Source organism: Camellia sinensis, chromosome 11, assembly GCF_055761805.1.
Source record: "Camellia sinensis isolate YWXY chromosome 11, ASM5576180v1, whole genome shotgun sequence".
NCBI classification, from domain to species: Eukaryota; Viridiplantae; Streptophyta; class Magnoliopsida; order Ericales; family Theaceae; genus Camellia; species Camellia sinensis.
In genome coordinates, this window is record NC_138971.1 from 76,777,502 (window position 1) to 76,786,704 (window position 9,203).

The window sequence follows — 9,203 nt, forward strand, 5'->3', positions numbered from 1 at the left end:
AGAAGGAATATCCTAGATGGGATTCTCATTGCTAATGAGATAGTTGATGAGTGGAGAAATCAAACAAGAAAGGTTTGGTGTTGAAATTAGACTTTGAGAAGGCATATGATTCAGTCAACTGGAAATTCTTATTTAATATGTTTTCTAATTTTGGTTTTGGTGATAGATAGGTGAGATGGATGAAAAGTTGTGTAACCTCCACAAAAGTGTCAATTTTAGTGAATGGTTCACTTACTGAGGAATTTTGCCCACAGAGAGGTCTTCGGCAAAGTGACCCATTGTCCCTTTTCCTCTTCAATATTGTGGCCGAGGGGTTGAATATCTTGTTTGCTAGGGCCAAGGAAATGGGTTTGATAAAAGGAGTTGCCATTGGGAATAATGGAATCACAGTAACGCATCTACAATTTGCAGATGATACAATACTGTTTTGTGAAGCTGAGTGGGCGGAAGTGGTGACCATCAAACACATTTTGAGATGTTTTGAAATCCTATTGGGGCTGAAAATTAATTACCATAAGAGTGTGATTGGTGGTATTGGAGTAGATGAAGTGTTGCTGCAGAGTTTTGCCTTTAGACTAAATTGTGCCCATCAAAGGTTACCTTTTAAGTACCTAGGTCTACCTCTAGGAACTAATTCTGGTAAGTTAAGAACTTGGAAGCCAGTCTTGGATAAGTTTAAACAAAAGTTATCTACATGGAAGAGAAGGCTGCTTTCATTTGCTGAGAGGTTGACACTAATTAAGTTTGTCATGAGTAACTTGCCTATCTATTACTTGTCTTTATTCAAAATACCTGTAGGAGTGGCTAAAGCAATTGAGAAGATTCAAGCAAACTTTCTTTTGGGGGGATCCGACCTCAGAAGAAAAGTTCACATGGTTAGATGAGATACCATTACCAAGAGTAAACATTTGGGAGGTTTAGGGATCAGAAGTATCACAGTTATGAATAAGTGCTTACTGCTGAAATGGTGATGGAGGTTTGGGACAGAGCATCATACTTTGTGGAAGGATATTCTATGCTCTAAGTATAATATGGGGGGTGGAAGATAGCTGCCATGTATGGAAGGAAATAACAGAAACTCAAAAATTTGGTCTGATATCATTGGTGCAATTATATCTACTCCTATGTTACGCAATCTGTACCTAGCAAACTCAGTCATTGTATTGGGGAATGGTAGGAGAGCTCTTTTATGGCTGGATAAATAGGCTGGAAAGCTAAGCCTTAAGAAGGAGTTCCCCAGACTTTTTTCTCTATCTAATGATAAAATAGGAGTAGTGTCTAACTTTTAATATTAGAAGTGGAGGGTCTCAGGTTTGGAATCTGGAATTCAGGAGAGCTCTGCTAGCTTGGGAAGATAAGGAGGTTAGGAGACTTTATTCCCTCCTTAGGAATGCTCCAGCAATGAGGGTCACCAAACAAGATGCTTGGAAGTGGAAGGCTGACCCATTTGGTTTGTTTTCTGTTGCATCAGTGTATAAAAATTATGAATCCTTTTTAGGTCCTGTTAGGAGTATAGCAGTGGTAGTTTGGAATAATTGTGCCCCTCCTAAGGTCAAATTTTTCGGGTGGTTGGCTTGGCAAGGCAAGGTGAAAACCACTAGCTTCTTACAGAGAATAGAGATCTTAGATGCATATGCCAATGTGGGTTGTGTCTTCTGTCAAAATGAGGCGGAATCTGTCAATCATATCTTGTTCTCCTGTCCATTTGTTTGGCTGCTATGGTTTAATATTATGAAATGGTGGGGTTTTCAATGGGCTATACCAAACTCAGTGGAAGGGCTGCTGCAATGGTGGGTATTTGGCAAAATGAAAAAGACTGAGAAGGTGTTGTGGAAGGTTGTGCCTTTGGCTGTTTTGTGGTCCACATAGAAGCATAGAAATGATTGTGTTTTTAATGGTTCCTAGCCAAATTTTGAGGAACTATGTGAGATTGTCAAAGCATGAATTGCTTTGTGGGCCCAATCATCCCCAGCTAAAATGGAGTTCTCTATCAATGATTTAGTCTTCAATTTGCCTCAAGTTCAATACTGTATTAGGAATGGGAGCTGAGCTAACCACTTGCTGGGTGGAACAGAGTATGCTGCTGTTGGTATGTTGGCTACTGCTGGGTGTTTGGTTCTTGGCTGCGTAGTTATGGGGTTATTTGTTGTTGGGCTTATTTGTTATGCAACTGATAGGCCTATTTGTTGTGCAGCAAAAATGGTGCATGAGCTTGTGTAAGGCAGATGGATTGAGGTCTGTTCTATTTTTGTGTATGATCTGTTATGTTTGTTTTATCTGTTATATTTGTCATGTATCTAGGATTATTTGGTTTTCATATGGATTGAGGTCTTGCTATTTTTTGTTTCATCATTGGTGGCTCATTGATCTTGCTTTTGCTGGAGCTAGTTATTGCTGACCTGCTCTGTGAGCTGAACCAGTTGTTGCTTGATCTGCAAAACTAATTTTCTGATTACATGGAGTGCATTGTAAAAACTTGATCTATTTTTGGTCTGCTCTGTGCTGGTGTTGCTCACTGGGTTGCTGCTGTTTTGGTGCTGGTGGGCTGACTTTGAAGCTCTATGTGACATTGTGAAATGAGAATTGGTTTATAATATGTAGCTTCTGTGCAGGATTTGGTCTCAGGTCTGGTGGTTGTGCGTGTAAGGGGAATGAATTGATGTTCTGGTTATGCAGCTTTTGTGAATGATCTGGTTATGCAGCAACATTTGAATTGGTGCAATGGATGTTAGTTTTGAACTGGGGCATTTGGACTGAGGCCTTGTTTGTTTTTCTGATTTTGAATTTGGAATGGTCTTGTTTTGCATTGATGCACTGGGATGAGTCTGCACTGTTGTTCTAATGTTTCGAGGGGGGGGGGGGAGGGTGAATCTGCACTATGCTCTGCTGGTGATCTGGTGTAGTTGGTGGCTGTTTTTTTGTTTTTTGTGTTTCTTTGGTTGGTTGCTCACCAACTCTGAGGGTGCTAGCAAATGATAGGATGAGCTTTTTGTGGCAACCTAATTGGGATGATTCAGCTCATTGTGATGCTTTTGCACTTGCCTTTCTTTATTGATATATTTTGTATTGTACTTTGTACTATTTTTTTTCATCAATAAAATGTCTTTGTTTTGCCAATAAAAATAAATAAATAAAAAAAAAATTGTAAGTGAAATTATGCTTCACAAATAATTATATTTTTTGTAAAAAAAAAAAATGTATTAAACATTTTATAAGACAAAATTATGTTTTCACATAAATTGCACATTATATACTTTCTCTTGATAAAATAGTGGACTTCTTTCTCTGGATCAAATAGTGGACTTCAAGTGAGTGGAAATAAACAAGATATATATCAAAATTGAGTAAAAGAGTACAAATTACAAGCTGTTCAGACAGTGATCTGTGCTGACAAGCAATTGACCACTCGTTTCATTTGTTTAAAGTGTCTTTAGATTCTTTACAAGATTACACAACTTTCTCAAATCTCCCACCTCTATGACTATGTTGTTTTCCATTTATTTGACACAATTCCTTCATTTTATTAATTTTTTTTAAAAAATGCAAAGAATTATTATTGTGGAGACATTATTTTGACTTGGCCACGTGGCCAAGATATCACATAGTAAGATGTGATTGGTTGAGGTGTGGAAATGATCCACTGCCTCCTAGGTTTGGTGAGTTATTAAATTCTTTTAAGAAGTTAATCTTAACCCAAATAAGAGAGATTAGTCCAAGGTGATTAATTATTCCTAGAAAGAATAAGAGGTTGACATGAATATAATCACCGGGAGAGACGGAGTACCTTATATAAAGTAAGCACCCTTGTAGGTTTAGGGAATGCGAGTTTTTATCTAAGTATTCTAGTTACTTTGTTGATATATCTTTGTGAAATTAATTATTGACTTTATCATTGCAATGTCATCCTGACTGACAAGCAATTGAGTTATTTATTTTTCTTAGGGTACTCTATATAACGTAGGCACCCTTGTAGGTCTAGAGAATGCGAGTTTTTATCTAAATATTCTAGTTACTTTGTTGATATATCTTTGAGAGATTAATTATTGACTTTATCATTGCAGTGTCATCCTGATTGACAAGCAATTGAATTATTTATTTTTCTCACTTTTTCGAGGTATAGATCTAGGCCACATGCTTGATGTGTCCATTATAGTTCCTATTTTATACCCTTAAGTTATACTATGTTAGACCTATTTTATATAATATTCTATCTTATTATGTTTATTTTCATATTTTTAGGCATTTTGAAGGTTTATTGAAAAAAAATACAGGAAAATCAAATTTGCGTGGAAGAAGACAAATAAATAAATGGGAGTTCAAAAACATTTTTTTGTCGCAGCTTGTCTGGCAGTTATAAGCGGCTCACAACTATGTCTGTCGTCCAATTCTTTCCCCCAAACATAAAAGTACGTAGTTTTTAGACCAAATCATGACAATCCAATTGTATCAATGCCGCAAAATACCAAATTATTTCTCTAATCAAGTGGACATCTCCAGCAGAACCAAATTCACTTGTACCAGTACTAATCAATCAAGTGAACATCTCGCGCACAACCAAATTCAATTCAAGTTCACATGTTGTACTAATACTACTCTTGAAATTATCTCTCTAATCGAGTAGGCATCTCCAGCATAACCAAATTCAATTCGCGTGTTGTACTACTCAATGTTTTAAAAATCAGATCGATGACCGAATCAGATAATGAATTGAGTGAACGGATCACCGATTCAACTGTTGAATTGAACCGGAATCGAACCGTGATGCAGTAAATATATTAAAATTATATTTAAATAAAAATATAAGTAATAAAAATATAAATTAAAAATATTAAATTATCTTAAATATTTCTCATAATATTTTTTTTACTAAAAATTATAATAATATATTTTAAAATATTACTAATTTTAATTTTGGAAGAGAAAATCAAATATTCAATATTCCCTTCATATGATTTTAATTCAAATAATTTGATTGAAAGAAGAACAAAAATTTTAGAGGGATATCAAAATTTCAATATTCCCACAAATACATTTGATTGAATCTCATATGGATTTCTTGAGTTTTTTTGGAAGAATTTTTTTCTTACAAATAGGTAAAGACTTTCACAATAATTTCAAGTTCTTAATGAGATTCTTCACAAGAGGAGACTCTTGAAAGAGAGTTTTCAATTAATTTTTTTTATATTCTTATATATATATATATATATATATATATATATGTATGTATATTAAGGAAGAAGGAAAAGAAAGAAATAATAAAAAAAAGTTAGAAGAAATTAAAAAAAAAAATAAAATATTCAATTTCATCGACCTGGTGAACCGGCTCCGGGTCAACCGGTTTTTCCGGTTCTCTCAAAATAGGCTAATTTTTAATTTCGAACAGTTTAAAGAGTATATCCAGACCAGAATTTCGATCGGTCAACAATTTAACCGGTTGAAACAATGGATACTGGTACTACTCTTGAAATTATTTCTCCAGTACTACTCCTGAAATTATTTCTCTAATCAAGTAGACATCCCTCGAAGAACCAAATTCACGTGTTGTACTCTAGTACTGCTCTTGAAAAAATAATTTAGTATGTTTTGTTTCAATTTTCCAAATCTAATTTTTTTAAAGTTAAGTTTGCATTTTTCGTATTTTTATTTTTTATTTTTAACGAATATTTTTAAAATTTTAAGGAATTTTTTTAGATGCACTTTATTTAGATACATGTAAAAAGTAAAATATTTTTGTAAAAAATATTTTAAAAAATCAATAAATATATAAGAATACGAAAAATTTATTGAATTATCGTATTTTTTTTATATTATATTTTTGGTATTAATGAAGTTTTAATTTTTTCTTCCACAAATATTATAGTTTTTTAGTGTATTTATGTTAAGTGTACCTAAAAATTTAAAAAAAAAATTGCTTAGAATATTAAAAAAATTTAATAAAAAAAAATACAGAAAATAAAAAATTTCAATTTTTTGAAAAGTAAATCCTAAAAATCCAAACTAAACAAGCTGATTATTATTATAAAAACTATAAATTGTATTTTTATTATGGGTAAATTACACTCACCTCCCCTGAGATTTCTAATAATTACAAGAACCTCTCCTATAATTTTAATAATTAAAGAAACTATCCCTGTTTTTTCTAACATTGTTAAGATTCTCCCCTCCTGTAAATTTAAGCCAAACGGTGTTAACTTGATTGTGTAAAGGACCATAATACCCTCTATACTTAATACCCTTTAATTGTAATTTACCTATATATTAAATTATCATTTTATTTTTCACATTTTTTTGGTTGTATTTCCTTGACTTGGTTGTGCAAATGACCATAATACCCTCTATACTTAATACCCTTTATAATTTACCTATATATTAAATTATCATTTTATTTTTCACATTTTTTTGGTTGTATTTCCTTGACTTGGTTGTGCAAATGACCATAATACCCTTTACACTTAATACCCTTTAATTGTAGTTTACCCATATATCAAATTATCATTTTATTTCTTACAATTTTTTTTTAATTTTTTTGTATTTTCTTGACTTCGTATTTTTTTCCCCCACTATAAGTTTTGAACTTTTGTAAGTTAAAATAAAAAATATCAACCATTAATGAAATTAATAAAGAATATCCATGTTTATTATTTGAATTAATATTGAGATTTAATTTAATAAAAATAATTTAAATGAAAGAAATAAAGATGGATATATAGATTTTAGATATAATAAATAACAAATTAGTTGAGTATTTTATTATTTTCAAATAATTTATTTCTTCAAGTGAAATTTATTTTAATTAGATGTAAGAAATGACAAATTTAAATAGTTTATTATTCTCAAATAATTTCTTTATCTTTCATTCCCTATCATCTAATTTTAATTTATTGTAACATGATTAGATATTTTTTCACTTTTATATTTATTTTTTAAAAATTTATTATTATGGTGAGAAATATTGACTTATTTTTTTAATGATAATTAAAATTTGAGAATAACATAGGATTGTGAAAAGATAAAATCCTTTTTTTTTTTTAATATATTTATGAGATAACAATTGGTAATTTTTATACGTCTTTTTTTTTTTATAAATATGAAATGTCATTATGTTTATTTTTCTTAAAAAAAATTAATACACAATGTGTTTACAAAACAACAGAAAAATTCATATTTCATAAGTTGTTATGGTATTGCGTGATGCTAGCTAGCATTAATGAAAGAGAAGAAATGATGAAAAAAATTGAGGAAAAAATATAGAGAACAGAACAAATACAAATAATAATAATAATAATAACAACAACAACAAGATTATATGATGTTGTTATTTGCTGCATTGACACTATAAAAAAAAGAATGAGAAAATAAATAGAAAGAAAAATGAAAGAAATAAAATAAAGAAAATCCAAAGAGAGGGATAATTTCTCCAAATATGTACTTTTCATAACCAAAAAAAATATCAATATGAATTTTTAAATTTTTATTCAAACTCTAATTTCTCAAAAAAATTATTTATAAAATTGGTGGTCTTTTTTAAAAAATAAAACATTTTTTACACTTTGTTTCGTAATTTTCAAAAAAATTACTGTATTTAATCTAGTATTAAGGTTCAAAAAAATTATTGTATTTAGGCCAAGTTTGGGAAGACTAAAAAAGTGCACTTTTTGTCTTTTTGGACTAAAAAATTGAGGTTGAAAATATGGATGTTTGGGTTAACTTTTTGACTTTTTATTGAAAAATGTGTAATAAAAAATTGTAAAAATTGATTTGTAGGGAAAAATTTGAATTGGGAGTTGTGCAGCCGTAATTGTTGACTTTTGGTGAATAGTGTTAACTTTTTAACTTTTTGAGTAACTTTTTGACTTTTTGACTTTTTTGGAAGTACCCAAACTTGGCCTTAATCTAGTATTAAGGTTTAATGTTGATCAATTTGTTAGCTCTTTTTTTTTTATTTTTTTAGATAAGGTAATGTTTGATTATTCTACTATGACCCCATTTGGTAGAACTGTGGAAAAGTAATTATAACTTATAACTTAAAGGCTTATAGCTTATAGCTGTGAACATAAGCTGATTTTTGACTTATAAATTAAGTTTATCCTCTTCCACTCAAAGAATAAGTTGATTTTTGACTTACAAAAAATTATAAGCTGTATTGTTAAACTGAACCAAACACATCAAAATAGCTTAAATTAAGCTAAAAGCTCAAATAAACTGGAAATAAGTTCTACCAAACAGGGCCTATATATATGCTTGTCTTAACAATTTAGAATTTTTTTAAATATTGTATAGAGTTTAATAATTTTGTTTAGCATTATGAAAATAATGTATAGGTTTTTATTAATTTTTTGTAAAATCTCAGGAAATTGAGTGAAATTTACTATTTGAATATACAAGGTCAATTTAGAAATTTTTTACTCATAATACATGATATTAGCATGACGTCATTATATTCGGTTAAACAAATTAACATAAGATTAACGGTGAAATTTTTTTAATAATAGTTCTAAAAGTAAAAATAATTTCTGTAATTATTAAAATAAAAAAAAATCCCTATAATTGTCAGAAACTTCACAGAAGCGCTGAGTGTAATTTACCCCTTTATTATTTATTGGGGCACTTCAAATTATTTCTCTAATCAAGTGGACATCTCCAGCAGAACCAAATTCACGTGTTGTACTAGTACTACCCTTCGGAAAATAATAATTATTATAAATTGTATTTTTGTTATTTAGCAAGATGTTTAGGCAAAAAATCTAATGTTAAATTTTCTTTATCTGAAGGTTCAGACACCAAAATAGTACGTCTATAATGACGTCGGTTTCGTTTGTTAGAGTTTTATAATTATAAGAAAAAAGCTTCATACCCTCACTGGGGTCGAACCCCAGTGAGGTGTCGGTCCCGGATTGGTCCAAAAAAAAATTTTGTTTTTTTTTTTTTTTTTTTTTTTTTTTTAAAGTTTTCAGCCAGTGGGGGCGTGCCATGTCACTGGGGGCGCGACCCCCACTGGGGGTATGCAGCATGTTTGTAATTATAATTTGAGAGTATGAATTTATTTTGAGTTTGTAAGGTTTGGAATTATGATTTAAGTGTGAAAAATTTGTTTAGTAAAGAGTTTTGAAAATAGTTTTGAATTGAGTGGAGAATTGTTGATGTGGCATTTGATATTTGATATAAAAATTTACAACTCATAACCAAACATACAACTCAAAATT